The sequence below is a fragment of the Bombus huntii genome, chromosome 15 (genome assembly GCF_024542735.1).
Source record: "Bombus huntii isolate Logan2020A chromosome 15, iyBomHunt1.1, whole genome shotgun sequence".
NCBI lineage: Eukaryota > Metazoa > Arthropoda > Insecta > Hymenoptera > Apidae > Bombus > Bombus huntii.
In genome coordinates, this window is record NC_066252.1 from 7396331 (window position 1) to 7422769 (window position 26439).

The 26439-nt window shown below is 41.7% G+C and overlaps 1 protein-coding gene across 3 annotated transcripts in view; it reads right to left on the reverse strand.

Annotated features, from left to right (window-relative positions):
* LOC126873616 (optomotor-blind protein) overlaps positions 1-26439 on the reverse strand; it is a 164698-nt gene that overhangs the window by 27340 nt on the left and 110919 nt on the right. The window lies entirely within an intron of this gene.

A 26439-nucleotide genomic window follows, 5' to 3' on the forward strand; every position in this document is an offset into this window, starting at 1 on the left:
GGTTTTCGAAATTTCGAATTCGTCGCGTTTCAGCTCGCGAGATCGAGAACTGAAAATAACAGAACTGGCGCGATTTCGATTCTCGAGATTTCAAATTCTCCATTGCGAGTATCGAAGTTGAATACCTACAAATTGTTTGCAACGTGAAACTCGAGAAATTTTATGCCTCCTAAAATAACGAATTCTCTAAAAGATAAATATGTGATTCTGAAAAATAACTTGCACACAACCGCTACGCAGCAAATTTGTATTAACCGTGGCGCAACTCGCGTAATTCCAATCCGCGGAAATCAAAGTTGCCAATGCGAAACTCCACGAATTTAACATTTCTGAAATAACGAACTCCCTGAAAAAAAATGGATATTTCAAAAAAAAAAAAGAAAAAAACATTCGTGCAATTGCAACGCGGGAAATATAAATGAGGCGCCGCGTGGTTCGACGAAATCAACCTCGGAGAATAAAAAAATTCGCTGAATTCGAGCACGTGCACGTGTGCGGCGCAGGAAATACGAATTCCGGTGATTAAAATCCTGTTTGCGACGGCCAGTACGTTGCCCTAATTGGAAAATTGAGTTGCGTATGAACGAAATGCGTTGCAGAACAGCGCAATCGTCTTTCTTCGAACGATTAGTAGCGGATAGACTTGGTAGAAAAAGTGGCTTGGTTATCGTGTTATCGCCGTGCACTTCGTATTGTGTACCCGACAAATGCTTAAGCTGTTGCTCATTAGCTAATCAATTACAAATTTGCCCGATACCAAAGCAAATAACGCTATAAAACTGCGAATGTCGCGCAAAAAGAAGTCGCTTCTTTATCGTAACTGGTGACAAACAAGATAAAACAGTCGCGAACCCGCTTGTTACGCAACTGTCGTTTACTTTTTTACAATTTTATTCTCGTTAAAATAATAAAACAGAAAGAGAGAGGCAGAGGGACATTCGTTTTTCTGCGTTTAAATTGTAAAATCGTGAACGTTACAAGGGGGAGGGGGCGGGAGAATGACCAGCCGCCTTTTTGCAACGCCGTTTAAATGAATTTTCGAGACGTAGATTCGATGAATCTCCACGGAAGAAAAATAAACGATAAATGCGTCGATAATGAAATATGTATAAAAATGCTCGTTCTGAAGCCTGGCAGACTGAAAGGGTGAGATACGACTTTGTTACTTTTTATGCAATATTAATGTCCGTCTATAATGTTCTCTTTTATATCTCTCTGTTTAATTACGCATAGCGGAATCTTAGCGTAATACGTCTAGCAAAAATATTCCACTAACTGGAAGATTCAAATGTAAAAGATTAACGTCGTCGAACAAATTTATTGAAACCTTGGAAGATGGAAATTACAGAGAATAAAAGTAGCTAGTTCGATACGTTTAAGAAAAATATTCCACCTGTGGACAAATTTCGGAACAAAAAATTCTATTGTATTGAATATTATTCGAGGTACTCGAAGATAAAAATCGAGAAGAATAGAAATATCGCGTAGACAGTTTCAAGGAGAAATTACGTCATCGAATATTCCTCGAAGCATCGAAAGAAGAATGGTAGAAAGATTAGAAACGTTCCTACATATTAAAAAAAAAAGAAAAAAATAGACTCCAACATCGACAGTCTTAAGTAACCACGAGAAATTACGCGTATCATCGAAAATATTCTACAAGACATCGGGCTTGTCGAAGAGACATCTCGATAAACATAATAAAGATTATTATAACCAATAAAGAATATTCCACGAACCTCGTAACTTCGAAATTAAGAAATCATCTCGTCAAATATTCCTCGAGTGATGGAAAAACGGCGGAGTAAATGAACAGAAAGAAGATTATCTTTTAAACACTCCCCTCTGCCCCTCAAAATCAATCTCCAGTACCAATTGTCCCAGGAAACAGAGAAAAGAAGATATTTTACGGACGATATCCGGATGTTGCACGGTCGTACTCGATCCCTGTAACAATTTCCCGGACAGTTTCCCATCGAAAAATCGAGCAACCCCCTTCCACCCCCTTCTGAATCGAAGATCACGATGACCAACAATGGTGCTGATTGAAAGCAATTATCGGACCTTTCTTCCTTGTACTTTTTAACTTACCGCCGCGGTCACACCCCTGTTGGCTTCCGCTCGAGATACCGTCAGCCCTGTGATTTTCACGTGGGGTGACGAGGTCAATCGTGACCCACGAAGAGAAAAAAAAAAAAAGAAAAAAAGAGAAGGAGAAGGAAAAGGAAAGCAGAAGGAAGGAAGGAGAGAAGAGGTAGCAAACAAGGGAGAAAAAACTGAATACATCGCCACCCCCTACGTTTTCGGCTCGCGTCTTTGACCACCCCCAGGAGGCTGCTAATCGAGCGCCGCTTTTTTTCCAATACAAACGAACCCCTCTGGGTGATATTTTTCTTGCGCTAGGCGGAAACCAAGGTGACCAGCGTGGATTCTTGGCGCAGAATGAATTTTGAGGGGGTTGTCGGGGGTGTAATTCGTGGCGGAAGACCGGATAGGGCGAGTTCGGTGCGTGGAATTTGTTTGAATAACATTGAATCGATCGGGGCGGTTCTTTAACGCGTTGACTTGCACGCCAACTTGATGTATTTGGCACACTGGCAGGCCGTGATAATTTGAAATATACTACGCCATAATATTTAATCTTTGCAAGGTATCTATCACGTTGTATTTGCGCACTCCTTTTCTGCCGATATTATCTAAATCAGCCACGCTGCTGAATATTATCTTATTTTAAACGTTCTAAAAAAACTGAGTTATCGAGGTCAACGGTGGCTACTTAATCAGCGTTTCAAGAAAGAATGGCAAATTGAGGTGATATTTATCGTCGTCTTCAGTGTCTAACAGCTTTAAATGTTTATCATTTTCTAGACTGTATTTATTAGAATTATTCCAATATATGTTTAGAATGTTGGCCGATCTTTATTCCGATTATTCGAGTTATTAGGTGAATTCGGTTCTATCGCCACCTTTTAACTGTATTTTATATCTCCACTTACGAATTAGTATACTTATCTACTAATTGTAGGTAGTTAAAGCGTATAGCCATCCATAAAAAAACTTTTCGTACGTTCTAAGGCCATTCTCGTTAAAAAAAGGATGCTACAAAATTTCACTGCGAAGCGTGTAGACTACGAAGGTTGGAAGGACAGAATATTTTAATGATAAAAATCAAAAAAATACAATTACCGCGAACAAACGATTTACCAGGTGGACAAAAAGCAATCGTAAATGTTTCAAATTGATCTTTTCCATTGTAAAAGAAACGAGAAAGGATGAAGTTTCCTGATTAATTTGGTAGAATCGATTTAGTTGAATAATAGGATATCGCTTTTGAGTATCATAAAATTTGAGAATGGATTCCACTTTGGTTGTACAGATAAGAAACGCCGCTAATCGCGAAATACGTGTTTCTTAATGTGGTCGATTAAACGAAATGCTAAAAATACAGATCGAAAATGTCAGCCAGCCACGCTGATATAAAAGGAACGAAATCTGTCCGAGAACTACGAGAGGACCGCTCTTTTACTTTCCCTTCGAATAATCGAGAAATTAAAGTCGATCCAGACGACGTATAATAAATTCATTAAGAAGTGGCGAGCGCGTCGATCAGCGCCGATCTAAAAACATCCCGATCCTTCCGCCATATTTTACTTAACATCCATCAAGCAAAAAGCAGTTTATCCTTCCCTATGGCAATAAAGTTAAGTAATAAAACTAAAATAGCGGCGACGTTAAAGACGCGACAATTAACGAGACACGATAAAACTAACGATTAACCGTCCCTAGATCTAAGCTACAAATTTCCATTCGAACAAGTCACAGCTGAAAGAAGGAAAAAATGGTCGTTTAACCGTAGAAACTGTCCTCACTTTCTCAACGATTTAACTGCGATGGAAATCAAAGGCGACACCGCGCGACATGTTACACATTGACAAGATCAAAAAAAAAAAAAAAGAAGAAAAAAAGAAAGGAAAGAGCTAACCTCTAATAAAGAAAAAATCAGAAAAAAGAAACACAGAGGCTCGTTAACAATTAAAGCGTTGACAGCAGATGATGAAAGGAAGGATACAAGGCGTTTCGTTTGAAAGACGATGCCTTTTCAGAAGGACCCTGTGAAAATATGTCGTAAATATGGGCTCGTAAAGAAGATAGGAGGAGCTAATACATACACTTTCGTTTAAAAGTTTGGAGATTTCCTTTTTCCAACAAACACAAGCTTTTTCTTACCCTTTTCCAACGTTTGAGAATATTACGTTCGTACGTTTTGTCTTTAAATGAGATACAATTAATTACAAGGAAAGGACATTCTTCTGCCAATTATAGTCTCGAGGCTTTCAATATTTCTTGCAGCATGACACTACGAAAGAATCTCCTGGGCGTAATAAAATATTTATAAATTCTACGATTAACAAATTTTTAAATCCATCCAAAAATCTCTCGTCTCTTTTTACGAGTCATTTTATCATGGTCACCAGTTGATTACGTTGTATTTACACTTGCAAGCGGCAAAATCCATCTAACCGAGACTCGTCTGTTCCTGTTAATTGTTAATTTTATAGCTGCAGATATTTGCAATTAAAAATTGCTTTTTTTTGACGCATTGTCGACAGCAAACGAGGAAAATAAAAAGAGAGAAAGTCGCGGAGAAATTTGTCATTTTTTAAACGTTGCGAACGAAGAACACAGGGAGAATCGACATTTTTCGTTTTATCAAACGTCGAAGCAAGAAACCATTTACATTTCACGTATTTTCCAAAAAGGCGCGGCAATTGGAGTACAATTTATTGCGATTTATTGCAATAAAATTCTAATATGTGGGAAACTTTTGAACAGGAATGTATACAGAGAATCGACGTGTGCGTTAAACGTCGTGATCGCTTGAGAATTATACTGTGTGTATATTTATTTGTTGGTACGTGTGTAGGTTTTCCGTTTCTCGTTTCATTTTACGACTTGGAACCGTCGGATTTCGTGGATCAGAATTTATCACGAGAATATCCGTGACCCCGGGAGACGCACGGATAACCTCGGGACTGGGCCTCTCTATCGCAATCTGTCTCAATAACTCGACGCAACGATGCGTGGCCGTCGATGCTGGTAATTGACGTGTCGACCCGTTTTTTCCGTGGGAAGCTAGGCGATCTAGTTTTATTCGCGCAACTTGTCGCCAAAGAACCAGAAGAAAGAGACAGATCTCGTTTGAGAATCGTAGATTTCGACGAACATTTCGATTGGAAATTTTCAGCAAATGCAGAATGAAACACATTTTCGATCAAATGATCGTCATTCGAATATAAAAAGCCTATAATCCTCGATAAATTATCTATTCATCGTGGAAATATCATTTACTAAAGTTTCTCAACAATTTTATAAAGTTATCTGAAATACAAATACAGGAATGATAGTCAAGAGCAATCGATTATTATAACATTTCACGTCTAAAACAAACCCCCAAAATATTCCCAACACCATAATCAATCAAATCGATTAATGAATGAAATCACGCTATCTAATACAATGTACAATAATACTATTTCACGAGTAAATCTAAGTTAAAAAGATTCTGAAGAAAAATTCGCAAATAATAGTAAACATTAACTGACAATAATATTTCATATATGAAACTTTGGAGCCCAAAGAAATCCTAAGCACAGCAACTAAAACCTCTAAAGCAGCTAAAAGAATTCTAAACAGAAATCTGTGAATAATAATAGTCCACAGTAATCGATACAGTAACATTTGTATCTAAAACTATCCAAATTCAGAAAAGTTCCAAACACAAATGCAAGAATTAGTCCAGAGTAGCTGACATAGTAATATTTCATATATGAAACCATGCAGCCCAAAGAAATCCTAAACACAAATCCAAGAACAATTGTCCACAGCAACTAAAACCTCTAAAGCAGCTAAAAGAATTCTAAACAGAAATCTGTGAATAATAATAGTCCTCAGTAATCGATACAGTAATGTTAATATCTAAAACTATTGAAATTCAGAAAAGTTGCAAATATAAATGCAATAGTAACAATCCAGAGTAACTGACATAATAATATTTCATATCTTTTCGATACGTTTTACTGTCAAAAAGCTTCCAAAAAATTGCAAACACAAGCGCAAGACTAACAGTAGGATAGTTAACCATCTAATACGAGTAACAACGTTTCACGACTAGACGTATTTAATCGAAACGCGGACCACTATAAAGATATCTCACTGGACCGACGTAGCAAGTATTAGGTTGTCCGAAAAATGTCTTTCTTTCGCAAACATGTTTTTCACAACAATACATCTTCATAGAAACGTGAAATCAAGTCTATGAAATGTCGCGGTGTTTATCTCAACAGAACAAAATGGATCGTACGTAATTCGACAAAATAATATAAAACAAAAAAAGAAGCATCGTGCGTCTATTATTTCCTCATAAAACGAAAGAAACTTTTCGGACAACCTAAAGTACTCCATCGAAAAATCTGTCGTTTCCAGAGAAATATTCACAAAATGATGACTTCGGTAGTTGAGTGGCCGAGTTCGGTGGACAATCAGGAAACCCCGGTGTGTAATTAGACATGTTTGCAGAGGCATCCACGGAGTGGCACAAAAGGTGTCCACGGGCCCTAGGAAGCGCCAGAGAAATCGGTAGGAGAGCAGAGCACAGAGAGAAAGAGAGAAAAAGAGAGAAGAAAACCATGCAAACACACGGTTGTCTCCCACGGAGGCAAGTAAGCGAGAGGTCGAGGTCCTAAAACATTCAAACGACAAACAACAAGGAGTCGCCTTTCCAGCGACTGTCGTTCGAGCGTCCGCTAATGGAGTTTGCGCGGCGGCACCTCTGATGTCCGATCGACGAACATCCGTGTCCCCTGGACCCTCGTTCGAGAAACGGGCGCCGCGACCGACCCGCGCAAACAGCGCCATCCGACTCGCCTTTCCAAATCTTCGGCTTCCGTTGAAGGTTTTTAGGCGACTCTCGTAGCAAAGAGGCTTTTAGACGGTTTCCAAACCGACGAAGAAGTCTCGTGTTTTTAGGCCAATTTGTTCGTTTTTAAGATTAGAAAAATATGGATTAATTTCAATTTAGTGACTCAGTTTGCGTCGCGATTACAATCTTTTTCGAGTCGCGAACGATCTTCTGTTAAGAGTCTATTAGGCAATTCTTGCGGTGACAAGATTTTAAATGGTTTCGCAGCTGTGCAAGGTGTTTTTCAAATTAAATTTCTCGTATTTTTACGGCAATTTAGTATTTTTCAAGGGGAAATGTAAATTAATTCCAAGTTAAATTTCTTGGAATTTTCAACGATCTTCCGTTAAAGGTCTCCGGTAATTTCTACGGTGAAAAGATTTTTGGATGGTTTCGAAGCTGCGGAAGGAGCTTCTCAAATGAAATTTTACGCATTTTTACAGCAATTTAATTAATTCAAGAGAAACCGCAAATTAATTTCATCTTAGATTTCTTGGAATTTGCAACGATCTTCTGTTAAAGTCTTTATCGTGTACGATCATCATTCGCAATTTTCTTCGAGCCAAGATTTTCCGCCGTTTACATCGTTTTTCCTCCGAGCTGTCCGATTCTACGATAAAAAGCGGCGATTAAGACCACGTCGAAGCGGCAGACGATCGAAAGAGAGAATCGAAGGACGAGGAAGAACGAAAATCAGGGTGGATTGTAAAATCGTGACGACGTCGTTGGCGGCGCAGCTGTTCCGAATTAGAGGCGCCTATAAAAAGGCTCGGTTCCCGCGGCGAGCCGCTTCTGGAATCTTATCACCTCGGGCCGAGGGTGATAATTAGATTTCGCGAACTGCCAGGCGATTCGTCGAACTGCCGTTTGAAGTTCAACGCCACCGCAAGACCGTCCTGGCCTTCGTTAAAGCCGCGCGACTTTTCAATTAACGCTCCTCGAAGCTCGATCCACGTGGTATTTTGGGAATACGTGATCGTTTGATTTTCGACATAGACGACGATGAAAATCATCGTTATTCGTAGATCATGGTAAATAAATTTTAATAGAAAAATTGCTACAAAATCTTCGTTCTAAATGTTGTACGTTCTTTTATCAGCTACCGTAGATATTATAAAAGGCACGATAGCAACCCAACGAAGAAGCACAAACACGTCAAATATTGGATTATTCGAAATATTAGAGAACATTTTGTTTCCAAGCGTTTTGCAAATATTTTTCAAGTTAAAGCGATCCTGGGTTTAAATGTTTGTAGAAGCGCGTCGTATTTTTGGCGCACTCGCAAGTGCTTCTTATCTTGATTTCTAAATTTTATATGAGAACAGCAAGCGTCAGACGTATAATACGCGAGTCGATAGTTTATTTATGGCGACTAAGATTATCTTGCTGATGTAAGACTTTCGTGTGAGTGATTTATCGTCGGATTCGAGAAGAAGATTTTGTTCTGGCAACACTCATACCTCTGTTCCTTAATATTTCGCTACAGCATAAATTACAGCTGTTAATACAGCTACTCGCTTGTAACTTGATTTTTTTATACCTAAAACGACTATTTTCAATAACAATAGAGAAAACTTGCATAAAATTAATTCCCGATATGAATTGGGTTGGCAACTAAGTGGTTGCGGATTTTGTCAATACGACCTAATGACAAAATCCGCAATCACTTAATTGCCAACCAAACGGATAACAACTGTAAAATCAACGAATTGATGCAATGGTTAAAAATCAAAAGAACCAACGAGCTGCCCAATTTTTCTACCATACGTTGACTTCTCTAACGTTTTCTCGATTCGCTGTTACGATTCCATGAACGCAAGTGATTTTTTAAATACGCTGCATCGATCTGCAGCCAAACGTTTCAGGTATAATTGTTATTACTCGGAATTCGATTTGATCGGTAAGCGATGGAAGTGGCAATGATAGTCGATGATAGTGGAAGAAAACGGTTGTTCCATTATTGCGTCGACTAATGGCCGACGACGGTAACCGCGAGCACGGAATGATGGCCACGCGTGGAATTCGAAGGATCCCGAAGAAAATCCGTTTCCGAGCGATCGGCGCCTCGATTTCTCCGAAACGCAGCAAGGCCGGTGCACGTAACAGCCGTTTCGATTCTTTCAGATAAATCCTTACAAATCTTGCACGCAACAAACCCAGGAAATTCTAAAAACAAACGCCTAATAAATTAAATATCGAGCTATAGTCTCGAGATAAGACGTAGACTTTGGAGCAGATGAAATTCTTTAACAAATATCCGCATTTCTAAAGGAGTACATGCGCAAGATATTCCGAAGGGAAGAATTAAATGTAGGAAAAGTGTACTGGGATCAGAAACAAAGTATAGATCGTTCAATACGTAAGATTCTTAACCAAATATCTGCGCGTGAAAAACGAATCTCTGAAAAAGTACATCCAAATATCGAGGAAGAATTAAATGCGCGAGAAGTAAGCAAATACGTAGATTCAAAACGAATTATATAGATTTCACGATGCATAAAATGCTCAGCAAATAGCGTTTCTAAAAGATTCGGAATAATAATTCTTACCGTCTATGAAAATATCGATCTGCCCCTCGGTCGCTCGGAGATAACGATTTTTTAATCTAAACGTGTCAATGTTGTCGCGCTACTTTCGTGAAAATTAAATTCCATCGCGTTTATATCTGCAAGGATTACGATCAGTCAAATTCCAACTATCTCGTCGTTATTAACTTTCAATTCTCTAGTTACAGCGATTTCCGATCCAGAAACACGACTCGTTGTTCGATCGTTGATGGAATTAAACGGTCGAAGGAAAAAAGATAGCGAAAAAGAAAAAAGAAAGAAAAAGAATTATTACACTCTGCAGCTTCTTTCAAACTCTGCCAAATCACGATTAAGTAATTTGCCCAATTTTTTTCACCGTTGCATCTCTCGCTGCAGTTCCCGACTTTTCGCAAAAACTGTGATCTCAGCCAATCTGAGGAAGCTGGCCCACGATCCTGAGGGACGTCGCCGGTCTGTTTTTGGCTGGTCGGTGGCGGCCGTACAAGCGGCGCCTTTGAGCAAATTGAAAACATCGCTGGATTCGGCCAATTACCGAAACATAATGAGCCCCGTTCTACGACCCGCTCTTTTCCCGCGCGATATAGACGTCTGGCCTCGGCGAAATTCTACGGGCCACGGGTGTGGCGCCACTCGGCTACGAGGAACTCGCCGGTTCGTGGATTTCCGGCTTCTGCCGATTCCACGCATCTGCCGCTTCCTCCATAGGCCGACCAAACGTTCGCTAAATTCCCGATCGAGCTTCTTATTTTTAACACATTGTTGACCTGAGACGTGTTCGATCGTCGTACAGAATCACGGTATATGCAACGTTGTTAAAGCGTAATTGCTTGGTTAGCCCAAGGGGGACGGATGGTTGTCGCGTAACAACAGCAAGAGCAAGCGATTTTTATGAATTTTTTCTTCCTTTTTTAGGTCAATAGTCACATGGGACTAGACATTTTTTGGGATGTAAACATGGAAGTACAAATGTGATCTTTTCAATTTTAATTCTTCTTATCGTCTGTTAACATTTTTAACTGCCACAACCTCGACAACTTTTTAAACTGGCCCGCCCGATAAGTGAAAGATTAATCGATCAATCAGGTTCGGGCAACGCTCATTCGTTTCGTTACGCATTTCCCCGAGGATTGAATTTCAAATTTCTACTCGATTATTTATTCGTAAGATTTTTCATTCAAACAATGTAAACTCGATTTTTCTACCAGGGAAGATAAATTTTTCCTCTAAACGCTACAACTTTCTAATCATTCGTGTTTTTTTCTCGAAGACAGGTTCGATCCTGGTGTAAAATATCTAACATTAAGGAAATTTCGTAACCTCTGCGTTCCGATGACTGCGACAAACGCTGCACTGCACGCCAACAATGATTACATTGTCGAAGACGATCGCAGGACGTTGTACAATGTACAAATCACTCGCTTTTATCGTCGTTACGCGGGAATCCCTTCTTAAAATTGACAGCGTTCATTATGTAATTTGTGATCGTGTTCGTCATGCACCTTTCGTCACGTTCGGTTTGAGCCTTCTAAACCTACGATTTTTTAAGCCTTCGTCCATTCCAGAGAACTTTATTTCGAAACTTTCGTTCATTTCTGCCGCAGAATCTATTGCGTTACCGGTCAAAGTAATCTCGTTTATCGTATCTCGTTGATCTTTATGCAGTTACAGGAAATTTGAGAGCGTAATTATTGCGCAGAATTCACGTAATACGAGAAAACGTATAAAACATCGAAAGCATAGTGCTTTCTACGATACCTACCAGATAAAACGATTTTTCCACGTAGGTTCTGATCTCTCGATTATATTCGAAAAAATACAAACTTGTAGAAGAACTCGCGCTCTGATCATCGTTTTAACCACATTTCGTGGTTGAATTATCTGCTCGTTATTATGCATTGACAGTGTGTTACCAGCTGATTATTTGCGACGAAAGACTCACGCTTGGCCGAGCTTCGAAACTTCGAAAAAATCCAACGACAAAGGAAAATTTCCTAACTCTACTACGCGTTCTAAAATAGAATAATATCGCAGAGTTCGAAACTTCACAGTTTACATAGACGAACTTTCATCACGTACAAACGTGCTGCCTGACTTATGGATGACCACGTCCGGATCAACTTAAAGATACATTCGAGCTAAAACGAAATGCCTAGCCAATATACGTACAGTCCACTTTTAAACTAAGGAACAGAGAAATGTTTCACTTATTCAAAGAAAAGAGTTGCTGCCTGTAAGCCATAGGAAACGATGATCGAAAGTTGGATTTCCGGGTCACATGTCCCTCTGGAAATAACCTATCGCGCGATCCACTTCACACGGGCAGACGCTCTCTATAAGGAAAATGACTAGCCATTCTATATATCTTTACAGTAGGACAAACGACACCAATTTCTATAAATAACGACGTACTATAGATCTGTTCGCGACAATGGATCAACAGCGTATAAACATAGTGGAACTTAAAGACTTATTTTTACCGTACGTCGATGGCGTGTTTGGCGCGTCGCGTGTCGAAAAGTTCGTATAAAGCTCGAGAGAGAGCCGATGCTCTTTATTCGACTTGTTTCCAAGCTCGAGTAATATTTACCCTTTCTTCTAATGCGACCCTCGTTGGGCTGCTGCTTCACGCATGGCTACGGACATTTGCATTTCGAAGTGGTTTTGTCGTCACTTTTTCACGTTTCCACGCGATTTCTCTTTCGTATCGCGAATTGCCAGACTTTGTTCGCACTCTCTCGCACGATAATCCAGCGATTAATAATCGGATCAGGGAGCCTCGTGCAAATTTGTACACGAGTTTGTTTTAAAATAAAAATTCGAGAAATTACTGTTAACGTTACGTAAGAATCTACTGTGTGGTCGACTAGTAGACTCTGAGTTGGAGAATAGTTTGTTTCGTCTAATAAAGATTGATAAATTATCAAGGAATTGTAAAGAACACAGCTTGTTTTCCGTATCTTACGTGTACTGATATTACGTGGGAATTCTATGTGTACCTGGCCAGTACACCGTAGAATTTGTATATTTAATATTAATATTAATATAAAACATTATTTTTTTAACTTGTCTCATCCAGCGAATATTAAAAGACGATAGGAGAATTATAAAAATTCTACTATGTTCTATCTCTTTACGCCTTTAAATTCTACAAAAATGCCGGGAAATCTGTGGAATTAGTTTGTGGATACTGATAAACGAGAACAAAACAGCAGAAATACAACCAACAACGTAACCAGTAATATTTTTTAAACGTCTATTCGAGAGAGTAACAAACGTTCACAAAAAAAAGCAACTTCATCGATATAAAATTCATCTCCAACGTATCTACTAAATTCCTCCTCCCTCCAAAAAAAAAAAAAAAGAAGATACCATTTTTCCTCACAGTTTTCGTCCTATTTTCAACGAAAAGCAGGAACGCGTCGTTAAAGTCGGCGAGAAAACGACCGACGACTCGAAAAGAATGCGCTGCGAAGCGGCCAGAGCTGGACGGCCATATTGAAAAATGAGTTTGAAATGATAAAATACAATCTCCCGAGCTGGAGGAAAGGGGGAGGGCGTTTAATGGGTCCGCTTCGTCGGGACGGCTTCCTGCTTAACGCCGAGCCACTCGGCCACGTCCGCTCGTTCCCCAATTCGCTCTTTCCCTTTCTCCCTCTCTGTCTCGCTGCCCGACGATCGGCCCGCCAATCATAATTTCTATCAGAGCCACCTCCGGGTGACGATAGCCGACAATTCACGAGATTGCCCGGACGCCTTTTGTCTCCGCTGCCCCCGTCGCTTCAACCAATCTTGCCACGCGTTCCGACGACCACACGCTCTTCCACTCGCGTCATTGCGTCCGATTCTCCTTCCTCCCTGTTCGCCAGACGCGATCTTCAATCGAGCTTCATACCGTTTCAGTTGGTTGTAGAGCTTTTTTTCGCTCAACTTTTTCCACTTCGTCAGAGAATTCGGGCTAAGATCCATGTTTTCCAACGTTTGAGCTCCTTAGAGTGTTGCGGGGGTTGGACGTGTCCGATTGTTCTTTCTTTTACGAGTTAGGTGCGATTCGATCGAGTTTGATACCGTTTCACCTGGTTGCAAGATTTTTCTACCTAATCCTTTTGGTTTAATCGGAGAACGTTTGGGATCCTCCAAGGGTTACAGGAGTTAGACGAGTCTGGTTCTTCTTCCTTTTAGGATTCAACCGAGTTTGGTACTGTCTCAGGTGGTTGGAAAAGTTTCTTATTGAATTTTTCCGCTGTTTTCCGCCACGTCTGATCTTTCTTCCCATGGGAAGACAGTCGAATTAACGTCTTAGAAGAGGCTGTATTTCATCTGTTAATATTCACTGATTTCAAACTAGCTGTTTCAAACTTCCTCAAACTGCTGCCCACTTCGCGAGAAAACACAAACATTTAATCGGTTTAAAAAATTTAGTAACGTAGCCCATCGATGACCGTCGCGCCAGTCAATTTGTTAATAGATTAATAAAAAGAAAAAAAAAGAGAAGAGAGAAGAAAGAAGAGAAGAAAAGGAAGGAATCGCGTGAAGCGAGTGAACGACGTGTATCCAACCCTTTAGCCGATTTACCCCGTGGACCGTGAAAGCGTCGCGACCCGGTGACGTCAGTTTCTGCGAGCTTTCAGCGCGGAATCGCGGCCAACTCGCCATTCATCGTATTTCAGACGCGTCACGGAAATCCACGCGCTGTTCCTTCGCGTGTACGCGTGTATACGTAGACAGAGAGAAGAAGAGGGGGTTGGAAAAAGCTTAGAGGGTGGTTTCCGGAAGGAGCGCGTCAAAGAAGCGGCGGCCTCGTCGCGCACCTTTCCCCAGCCGCGATTGTGCGAGGAATCCGCGTAATTAAGCGGCTGTTGCTCGACCCGCAGCCACTCCCAGAGACTAGCGTAAGAAACGCGAAGAAGAAGTGGCCCTGGCTGGGTTAGACACGCTCGAGAATTCACTGCAAGTTTTACCAACAGAAAGAGGCAACGGGAGGTTGTCGCGTCTCGCGTTTCTGTGCCTCTGGACTTTGAGTTTGGACTCTGCAATTTGAAACTGGCATCGTTTCTCAGCTCGTGATTGGAGGTGTACGGTCTCTAGAATTTTCATTTCATCTTTCTTCAGATTGAAGCGAGTTCGTCGATGTTTTATCAGGTAAAAGCTCGTCGAATGGACTCTCCAGGAATTTGAGTCGACCGGAACTTCGTTCTAGATTCAAAGAATACAATTCCTCTGCTCTAAATTTGGTTAAATTAAATTAATCTTACACGTCAGTGTTTCGAAACGCGAACCTGCATCAGCCAAACATTTTTCAAACTAGAAAATTCACTTGCGCAAAAGCAAGCAGCTTCTTAAACCGGGAGCAAATAAACCAGTCAACCGATCGAATAATGTTCATTTCAATTTCCCTGTGTATCGGGTAACTTGCCTCCCAATCGTCAAAACCAAAATGGCTCACCCGTTTTCAGCAAACTTTTCATCTTCGAGTCGAAGATGACCTAGCATTGGTGAAGCACTGGACAAGCTTGTTCACCCTGCTCGATTAACTCCCCCGGGGACTAATTAAGCAATTCTTACTTTAATTTTACTCTGCATTGGCTAGTTTCTCTGTGAGCCGTCAAAAGATTCCGTTCGCCCATTTCCAGCGAACTTGTGATCTGCAGGTCGAAGGTGTCCCAAGAATCGCTCTCAAGCCCAGAAACTCTGTCTCATCCGCATCTCGTGATGATGGCGTGCCACGTAGCTCAGCCTGCAGGCCACGGTTCGCTGCCTCGGCTCCTTCCCCGTCTGTCTTTCTCTTTCTAGCGCGTTGCTGTCTGCTGAACCAGCCTGGGAGAAGATGATGGATCCAGCAGAGCGGGAGGGGATGGATGGTTACCTTGGTAGGCAGATATAATGTAGCCAGCTGTAGGCAGTCGGTAATCACATGTTTGTTTAACCTCCAAAACCCCTCATCTACGGGGTCGGCCCCTCGAGCACCCCGGGCCACCCCGAGCTTCGCCAAACAAAGATGTCGTTTCTTCTTTCTCCTTTTTCGTCCATCCTCTCCCTTTCCCTTGCCTCTATTCGTTCCTCTCTCATTTACGCTCTCGTGACTGCTCCGGTCTTCGTCTAGAGGCTGCTGGACGCATCCGATGGGCGCCAGCCTCACAAAGTGATGGATGACCTCGGTCCACGGCGCGTATTAATGGAGCAGAGATTTCACGCGTCTCAGAGCCTCGTAAAGCACGGATTAGCCGCGTTTTTCACGCACCAGACGGCTTCAGGGACACACGCGGCTACCTTCTCGCTTTTGGCCGAGCTGCTCTTTGCCATGATTTATCGTCCTCTCGTTCAGATAACCCAGGGATAATTGTATTTTTTGAGAAGATCAGGCCGAGGTGGGTGGAGGTTAGGCTGACAGGATTATTAGCTTCTTTGTTTACTCGAAAGGATTCGCTGCTTTTGTGGAAGTGAAGAATCTGTCTAGCCGAGGTGGTTTGAAGATGTCTAGCCTTGTGTTTGGAAATATTGATGAATGAGAGTAATTTACTAAGTTCTGTCTGCAGCACAGAAACTGTATCTCTTGAATTTAGAATGTGAAGCTCGAGCTCGCTCAAATTACTTCTTTCCTTTACGCTCCGATATCTGTTCTATCTTTAGCTCGTTCAACATCGGCGCGTGTATTAGGCGAATTAACCTCGTATCGTTTAAGCCAGTTCCATGATTTCATCTTCGCGATTAACACGATTAACACACCTTTCAAAATCACAAAATAAAACCTCAACCATTTTGTCCACTCATCCTGCGCTCCTTTAACGATCGCTTCTTAACGACCATACACTTCATTAAAATATTAATAACTTTTTTGCAGGAATGCAACTCTCTTGTTATCGAACTTGGAATGATCGGTCTAACGAAATCAAGGAATAGCAGATATCATTTATTCTGAGACCCGAATCCAATCCAATTTCCCAAAACCTCGCAAAACGTCGTCAAAATTCCTAGCTAAAGAGCATTTTTAAAAACTCTCCGAGAAGACGTGTTCGATCCGACGATAGCTGGTTGAAAAGTTGATCGAAAGCAGCCTAACATCTTCAACGAAAATTCCTAGCGGACGATGCCGAAGGTAGCAATCTCCGTTTCCTTCCCACCGATCCGATAATTAGACGTATTTGCGAATGCCGTGGAATATTCGACGTCGAATCTGCAAAATTCCTAACGATTACCCATTACGCTGTTCTTCGAGCCAACGAATCGAACGTTCGTTCGATTAATCCCTTCGCGAACATTAACCGAACGCTTGGGCGCTGCTAGGTTTTATACGGCGACGATACGCCATCGTTGGCAACAGTCCGATCCAACCTGATCCAGCTACGACTCTCCCTCCGCTCGTTGCACATGCGCTCGCAAATTCGTTGCGGATACTTATGACTACATTATGGCTGTGGATCGGCCGTGCAACAGGAATTACCGCGGCCGTTATCGAGCAAAGCGCTGATCCGCCGAGTTCCCGACGGAAGTTGCCTTATCATCCTGCATAATTGCGAGAGGAGAGGCCGCGCAAATAGGCGAGCTTTCGGTTTTCTTGCCGAGGTATTCCTAGGCGGAACCAAACGGATAAGAAAGAGAGCCGAGGTTATTGGTCGCGCAGACACGAGCAGCTCGGTCTCTTCGTTACAGTTCGCCATGGACCATCTTGGTGCGTAATGTGGATTCCTCCGAGGATATAGCTTCGCCGTGTACGGAGCAGCTTCTGTTACAGGCTGATTATTGGCGGTCGAACAACGTGGAGAACCAGAGGCGTGTCGTTTTAACGAATGGCGGTTGGAATTTTGTGAAACGGTTTGAGAAATTCTTGGATATTTAGGCTGACTATCGGTGGGATTCGCGGCTTTCGTTGCGTCCAAATGGGTGAAATTGTGCAATCGGTTTCCAGATCTCGCATTTAGTTCGAGATATAGTTGTAGATGTTACATAGTTAGGCATTGTGAATGCCATATATCCCTAGGGACGTCAAATAGGTTAAAGGAGAAAAATAAGGATGAATCTGAGAACGTAGTGTTTCAAAGTACGGCGGAATCTTTGCTAGAGATCGATCGTTGGAAGTTGAAACGCGGAGAATATTGATTGCAGTTTCAACGGATGGTGCGGACGATGATGCGGAGATATACGTGAAACGGAGAAATTATTACGACGAAAAATTGATGTTGCTCGGTTAGGCGAACTAAATATGCACTTTGGACATGAATATTTTCTATAGACGAGGAAAAATTGTACGAGGAAAATAGTACAAGGTCGGGCGTGACTACAAAGGCATATAAAATGTCAAATATAAAATATACAGATGGCATAAAATATTTAAGAGATAAGATGTACTACTTATTACTCAAGTTTCATTTTTTTTTATCAGTTTCTGTAAAAATGGAAATTTGCATAAATATGCGCAGTATAGTTATCGTCATTACAGAAGCATCGTACCATTTTACTATACGTCACTATAACATTATGCAGAGTAGATGAAGCAGTTACATTAAAAGCCAGACTAATGAACTTCATCAAGGTTAATCGTTCGATTTCTGCGGAATTAACCAGTTAGCTGATTTCGACGAGTATACTCGTCATGAAGAAATAGCGATATTTTGCGTTATGACCAGCCCTGTAACCAACGAAATTAAGAAATAAAACGGTAATTTCATTACAACTTAATTCTATGTTATAACAGCCACACATACTCTGTGTTTGACGAGTATACTCGTCGTCGCTTACTTTTTGCGACGCATTTTAGGTACACGATTTTCAAAGAAATCGCAACAGCTAACTGGTTAAATACCCATCACGTACTCTGCTACTAAAATTACGAATTTTTCAAGAATATAAATATAGTATAACAACCACGTACGAACCGCCATATATCTAATCTAATCAAAGCAAAAGAGAGCAGTACGCTATTACATAAGCGAAAATTCTGCGCGTTAAATCGGCAGAAAAATAAAAAATCCAGGCGCCAGATTCATCATCCTCTCTTCTCAAAAAATTCTCCGTAAATTCTCATAGAATAAATAAAAACGCTACGTTGTTCAACGACTCAAACAATCAGCACCTAAAATCTATCATCTCCCAACCCAACGTAAAGTAAACGTAAAGTCGCAGTGTGTTCAACGACCTAAAAATCATCGCTTCGGAAACCACTATCTCATCTGCCTCCCAAAAATCTAAAAGACACGAAACGCCACAAACTATAATATAACTAAAAACCCTGTGTGTATTCGACGACCGAAAAAATCAGCGCCCGAGAGCCAGCATTTCCTCCCCCAAAGAAAATCTCTTTCTCCAAACACGTATCTACCTATATAACCCATACCTGCACTATAACTAAAAGGCGGTAATACCTATAACTAAAAACTTTGTGTATTCAACGACCCAAAAATCACCGCCTAAGAGCCACCATTTCCTCTCGCAAAGAAAATCTCTCTCCAAACATCACCTCTATACATACGCCTACATATAAGCTATACCTGTATAAGTGTACATCCACACGCTTTCACCAAAGAGGCATGGGTGCTCCATCAAATTCCTATCGACGCGGTCGGTGCAACGGCGGCCGAGGTGTATCCTTTGGTGGTCGCACGACGTCGTTCCACGGCTGGCAGAAGGGGGCAGAAGGAAGGCGGAGCACCGTGGCGCCATGTCGCGGGGGGTCCAACGGCACCCACACACCCTCACCTTCACATCCATGTTCCTCTTCACTGAACCTTCCTCTGTGTTTCACCAATATCTCTCTCTCTCTCTCTCTCTCTCTCTCTCTCTTCCTTTCTCTCATACCCTGACTCTCTCACCAAACCAACACCACGAAACTTTACAGTCGAAGGGTGGAGGCACACCGACGCCAGGCACGGTTATTAACCGTGGACTCTATCGCTGGAGGTGTGCTGATGGAGGCTGAGATTTGTGATTTAGATGAGCTCACCTCCGGACAACGTGGCTCGCCCCCTTCTACCTCTGCCCCTCTCACAAACTCGAGAACCGCCGCCGCCGCCGCAGCCTCGAGGGCTTTGTTTTAACTGTTCAAAGTTTCAGCTGCGGCAGGCCCTTAACTAGTCGCGGCCAGGTATACAAACCAGGGACCCCCTCCGTGAAAAAGGAGGATAGGGGAGGTTGATAGAGGCTCGCGTTGGGGGTTCCAGGATCTTGGAGGAACGTCCTCCAAGGGACTGGAACGCCGCGGGGATTTGAATATGGGCCGGGGTCTGTCTTTCTTCTTGCTTTTGCTTCTTTCCGTTCGGTCGTTCGTTCGTTTTTTCGCTTTTCGACTGTTCTAGGCTCTCGTTGGTGAGCTGCAACTTTCTCATGCACGCGAAATCTTTCTTGCCGTTTTGTGACGCTGGCTGCGACGTGAACTCGCTTTGGAAATATGTAGCATACTATGTTTAGCTTGGACATACGAGTGCAAGTAGCGGAGTTTGCAATGTTGGTCATGGTGCAAGCGACAGTGTACTTCTTTGTGGATGGTGTACTTTTGAAATACCAAGCGAGATGAAAGTAATTGTGGTGTGTGACAGGTGGTGTAAGAGTCTTTTCCCATTCGGCAGACTCGTTTTTGGCTCTGTCTGTGCGCTTTTTAAATTTTGGGTTCCAGTTGGAAACTAGGAACTGTTGGAAGTTTCTCGTACAACGAGATATTTCTTCCTTGGGATCTTTAACGTTCGTTGTGACGTACGGTTGTTTTTTAGAAAGCGTAGTTCTTTATGGGCAAGAAATACGCGATGTTCCTCATACGTCCAACATCAGATATACTCCAAGTCATACATCAAACAACGTCCACGTTTATCCCTCCTCGTATTTCTTCATCGACTTGCAATTAACAATTCACAACTGTCTGCCCGGCTTAATCTTCCCGATTCTTTTTTCAGAAACGTTTCTCATCCATCAGGAGGCACGCAAAGACTCTAATCTCCTGTACAAACCAGCGTAACAATTCCATACTGGAAACGAACACGTAGCTCGTAGAAATCACTGTGGCGTTTTAAAAACGCCACAAAGCCAGAAAGGCCGCCAGTTAATAACCGTAATGTAAAATATAAAATATGGTGGATGAATCTTTCATTCTTGCATGGAACGGAACGAAATGGGCTTGGAAACGCGACGAATCGAAATAACAGCGTTTAATGGCGAACGGACGAGGGAAAGCGTATTTCGACGCTCGGTTCAATGCGGACGTCCACATGAACAATTTATTCCCTGCGCGATTTACATGACCGGCGGTGCGCGCTTTTATTTACCCGCGACGTGGAACGCGTGTATTTTTCTTCGTTTTTATTTCTTTTTTTTCCTTTTTTATCGAAGAAAAAAAACGCTCCGCCCCCGGTGCGTGTCGTCGTGAATACGACACGCGACCACCGTGCGTTTCGCGCTATAATTCACTCGCCGCGCTCCGGCGATCAATTATAAATTTTCATGATCGGTTGACGTCAACCGTTCGAATGACGAACGATGAATACTGCATTTCGCCGAGCTCCTTCGACGGCCTGGCGTTGCGAAACCAACGCGAAAAGAAAAAAAAAAAAAAGGAGAAAAACAGCAACCTGTGTACAGGTGGGAAAGTGGTTCTTGGAAGACGTAGTACTACGCTCTAACCTTGTAACTTTGAGTCATGGAATAAGGTAGCGATAGAAGGACTTTGGAACAGGGAACTTTGTTCCCTGGAAGTTAGTCAGTTTGAAGTTTGTTTTAATACGAAATCGAATTATGAACATCCCGAATAGCTAGACCCTGGTATTTACATAAATTCGTATTTTAATCGGTGCAATTAAAAAGTGGAAAATTGTTTTATCTAGCAAACGTTATGGATAGTACCGTGTATCTTCGATATTTTCTACATTTTCTATGTGCACTTTTCATCGTTTACATTTACACTTATCATAGGACTAATAATACGGTTTCAACGTAATACGGAAGCATGTTAAAACACTTTGACTGCCACGCTGAAATCAAATGTCTCATTCAGGACGCCACGGGAGTATTTTTATTATTCGAAACATATAATGACAAAATAATAATAAATTGGTGGTCTAAGACAATATTCTTCCCCTAATGCAATTTTTATCTTATTGGTGGTCACGGGTGACCACCGTGGCGCCTTGATAACAGTTGATAACGCCATAATATAACAAGGCTTCGTTTATTTCGACAAACCATTCGCACTCGTTATTTTGTCGTAAGCAAAACGTGCAGAATATATTGTTGAAACGTGTAGAAGATATTAGTAAACGGTATTTGCTCATTCTATATATAATAGCAAGGTATGTTCACACTTCTAACTTCAATCGTATAATTATAAAGCAGTATTTACGATTATTTTCTAAGCTGTGTTTATAATAATATTCGTAGATTACTCCTGAAAGATATGGATGCAAACACAGTGCACCGTTAGATGCAAGATTTCTTCTCATTTTTCTTTCTTTTTTATCGATGCTCTAATAAAACTGTTTCATTGTTCTTCAAAGTATCTTCTATTTATCGGTCACATTCAAAATGCCCTAATTGTCAATTTTCATTCAATTTTTACAATCGTAAGAAGTTCAAGCGCTCCGGTCACCAATGATCAACGTGACAGTCAAAGCGTTCAAATGGTTTTCTTCGAGCTTTTCACGCGTTTGTTAACATTGGAGAAACACAACTGAGTAGAATATGATCGAAAGAACGATTAAACGATGACGATCGACGGATTTGAAAATACTACGAACAGAGTAACCATTTCTGTCCCGATAAAGATCGTTTCGATCTCGATCGAAGATACACGGCGTTCTTGAATTTCACAGAGCTTAACACCGTCAGCGCCATCGTTTTAAAAATTCATAGGGAAGCCGTGTCATCCCGTTTACGAGATTGATATCGCGTTCAGGTGCTGACACGTCCAGCAGTTTTCCCGCTTTGCCTCCATTTTTAATGCGGCTGACTATAGCGCCAAGGCGACGCGATAATACGCCAGCTGTCAAGAACGGGTGCTAAGGACGATGAAATAATAATTCGCGGCAACTACCGGTCAGTCGGCAGCGAAAGAATTTATTCACGAGTATAGACGCTTCTTCGCGCCCCCCACCACCCTCTTTTTCACCCCCGTCACGTGTAAAAGCGAGAAAAAGTGGTTTTCCGGGCTCATAGTGTGGAATAGCTTATTCGCTCGAACAGGTGTTTCAAGCCGCACGATTTTCTTGACGCTACAGTGATTCATTTTGACGTTATCGTTGTACACGCTTCTCGTGGATACAGGTGAGACAGGGAATTTCTGTTTAATCGAGTCATCGATTCCAAGTTGTTTCGTAGAACGTAGAAATTTGTTCAACAATTTTCGCCTTGAAAAACTTGGACTTTGAATTCCTTGGAAATTCAGCACAGCTTTCCGAATTCTTTATTTTATGTTAAAATACCAAACATAGTAAAATTTGATAGAGTTTCCAAGTGAACACAAATAGACGTTCTAATACTTGCAATTAGTGTACTGTCGCTCGTAAGCGAACGCTTTGCTCGATTTACATTAACGATACACGAATACTAGTAAAATATATAAATCAGTGGCAAACTAATGATGAAAAGTGTCTATATTCTATGTGTCGTAGCTCGAATTATTCGCTATATAATATCTTCATCAACCTAAGACAACCTTCTCTGTTTTACCTGTACGTTGACAACTGGCAAACAGGCTGAAGATAATGTACTTTCCGTATAACACCGTACTGCACCACCATGTTTCACGCTAAAATAACAGATACCAATTCTTCTATCGCGTAGCTTATACGTTCAAAAGTAAATTTTGTCGTGTCACAATATCTCTGTACCTCGGCTCTAACGAAGCACGAAATAATCCCGAGTCTCTCTGCACGTGTTTTTCTTTCATATTAATTAATTATCAATTAAACTAATTTTTCAAAATTTAATTTGCATTTTTTAATCTAATTTAGAAATTAGATCGGAGAAAAAAAACAGCTATCTATACACTTTCGGTAACCGAAATGATCCCTACAGCCGCGAGAAAAATTCCCCAGAATCAGTAGGCGGGAGAATCAAACCTCGCAGATTCGGTAAAAAAATTCCTGTTCGCTCGGTTTCGCTATCTATTTCAGGATTGCGGGGCGGGTTCTGGGTCGTCCTTCCAGGAAGATGGAAACGGGATCCGGGCGAGCGCGTCGATTTAATCGGTAGCCGGGAAAGGGGTCGCATAAATAAGATCTATCTCGCGTGGAACACGGGAATCCTTTACCGCGTAGATAAAAGCCCGGGACACCCCGTAGATAAGGCGCCGCCTTTCATCGCGCCGACCCGATAAACTGTCGTCTTCGTGTTTCTTGACGTTCCTTAAATCCCACCGGGTACACACCGGCTACCGCTCCCCTCTCTCTCTCTCTCTCTCTCTCTCTCTTTCTCTCTCCTCCTCCCTTCCCTTTTCAACCCTTTACAGTCTTTCTCACTGCGAGCGTTTCTCGCCTCGACTGTTACCCGCAGATCTAATCTCGATACTTTGCTCGCCGAGTGCCAAGCGTGATATTGAATTTTAATGCAGGCTACTTTGTGCTGGCCGGCTTCGATTAACTCTTTGAACCCGCGGCCTCCGCAGGGGTGGCTCGCGATCTCGTCTACGACCTTCATCTGTGCGATCTAGTCGAGGCAAATAGGCAAAACCATTCGTGGCTTATGTACAGGGTACGTGGAAGTTCCGAGGATCCGGACGCTTTCACCGCTGATAGAGAAACGAGGAAGGACGTTGAAGCGAAATAAATTGGATTTAGAATTTTTTGAAAAATACAATTGTTCCTTTTTTATATTTGTGGGGATAATTCATTCGTTACGATCGTAAAGTAAAATGTGTCTTCTTGCGACTGTAGCTCCTCTAGCTTCCACTTAACTCGCGTCTGACTATGTTTCGTGATTCAAGAAGAAATTCGGATGACAATGAAAAGGTGTTAATCCTACTGCGATCTTCGAATTTTTGTATTTCCTTTGAAGAGAACGGGCTTGCAATATTCCAAGAGACCACTTTGGTCGAACTCGAGACGTCTCTTAATACGCTAGAAAAGTACGATTGTGCAATAAAAGTTAATTCAGAGGGTTGACAACGCAGTACAAGTGGATTTATCTTTGAACGAGAAGTGTTAGGTAGATGATACATTTACACTGTACATGGGAGTGTGTGTGTAAGCGTCAGAGGACGTCCAGGTCCTAGTTGAGACAAAAGACTGTTAGTGGGTGTTAGAAGCTTCTAGAACAGTCTGTCTGACAACAAGCGTGCGTGTAAGAAGGTCTTCAGAGTGTAATATATATGTATCGATGTTGTGTGCTAACAAAGTTATTAATTTGTTATACCTTAACAAGAAGAATACAGGAAATGCTAGGCAAAATTCCCATTTACGAATGTGATTTTTAACGATGGTTCAGAAGACCGTTTAATCGATGAGACTTGTCTTACTTCGATCGTTGGAAGAAATTCAACGAAACATGGGTGACCGATCGGATGAGCCACGGAAGACGCCAATAGAAAGAAGCAAGAAACAGGAACTGAATGAAGTTTAGGAAAATAGAAAATCATCGCTATCGCTACAACGTTGGTAACACTTCTTGCGTTCGATGCATCATCTAAACGATGCACGCAACGATTCACGCGCTCGCGGAACAGGATGTTTCCCACGGTGTATGAGTGGCGTGAAATTTTTCCTTTTAAACAGAGATTTATTGCTGGATGTTAAACGGTGAGGTTGAACGATGGTTCGTTATCAATATGCTCGTCGGCTGCGTCGTCTAACGCGGTAGACCGCCTTTATTGGCGACAGAGCTGCCAATTGAGGCACCGGGCATTAACATTAATGCCAGTCCCCATTGTGCTAGTGTCCTCAAAGCGAAGGTGAAATCGCAGGTTCCAGGCAGAAATGGAACTCACGATACGTGGCCTTCGAAGTTGCATCTAGGTACGTTCTATTGGAATCATCGAATTCGATATACATTGGATAGAATCGACCACCGATCGACCATACTTTTCCTGTCATCGTCGTATCATGGTAGCGCTATCGTGGAAACAAGCCTATCGAAAGATATAGGTGTGTTCTTTTTTTGCAAATCTCGCAAAATCTTCAACTTCGCACAGTGGATTTTTTCAACTCTAAGGTAGAACTTGGTTCGCAGACTCTTGCTCGTTGCATCCGCTTATTCGAATTATATTCCGAAATGCCATTGCATAGACGAAAAACCATAGATAATGGGGAGAATCGTAGCCGATGGAGAAAACTCCTATTGTATAAATTGTTTAATTCACAATTTGTATAAACGAAGTTTCACTGTATTTTTAGTTCAACTTTTCTAGATCGAAACTCTCGTCCTTCTGCGCTATTTCTACAAGAATGGAACAGTATTAATTGGATATTTACGCATTTTTGAGAAATTTAAGATTTCTACGACGTACATAACGACGTATAGAACTATACAAAGTGTACAAAGTGTACGAATGGATGAAAAAAATTTCTATTTATTCGGTCATGTTCAGACAAATATAAAGTTGTACGGACATCGGTAATCGTAAGATTACAGGAATTTTTGAGTAACCGCCAAGATGCACAGACTTGTAAATTACAAGATCGATACGTATCTTGTTAAAGTTTCATGCGAAATAAAATTCTTCGAAGCTAATTTTCTTTGCTCTGCCGATATTTCGCTCAGCTCGAGGTCCCTTTCAAACTCGATAGATTTCGTTTGATAATTTTCCATATTCCATTCCCAAAATTACGATACAAGTGAGAATCGACCGAAAGAACGAAGCAGAGTTGGAACAGTTAGAAAGATATCCCACGATAGAAAGCACGGTGACTCATCGTCGCAGGTTACTCGGCTTGGCCATTCCGCCGACTGTGGTATCGCGTCCAGCTTCAGTCAGCGCTAAAGCCGACTACTTGTTCCCGGTTAACAGCGTGGCATTTAGCGTGT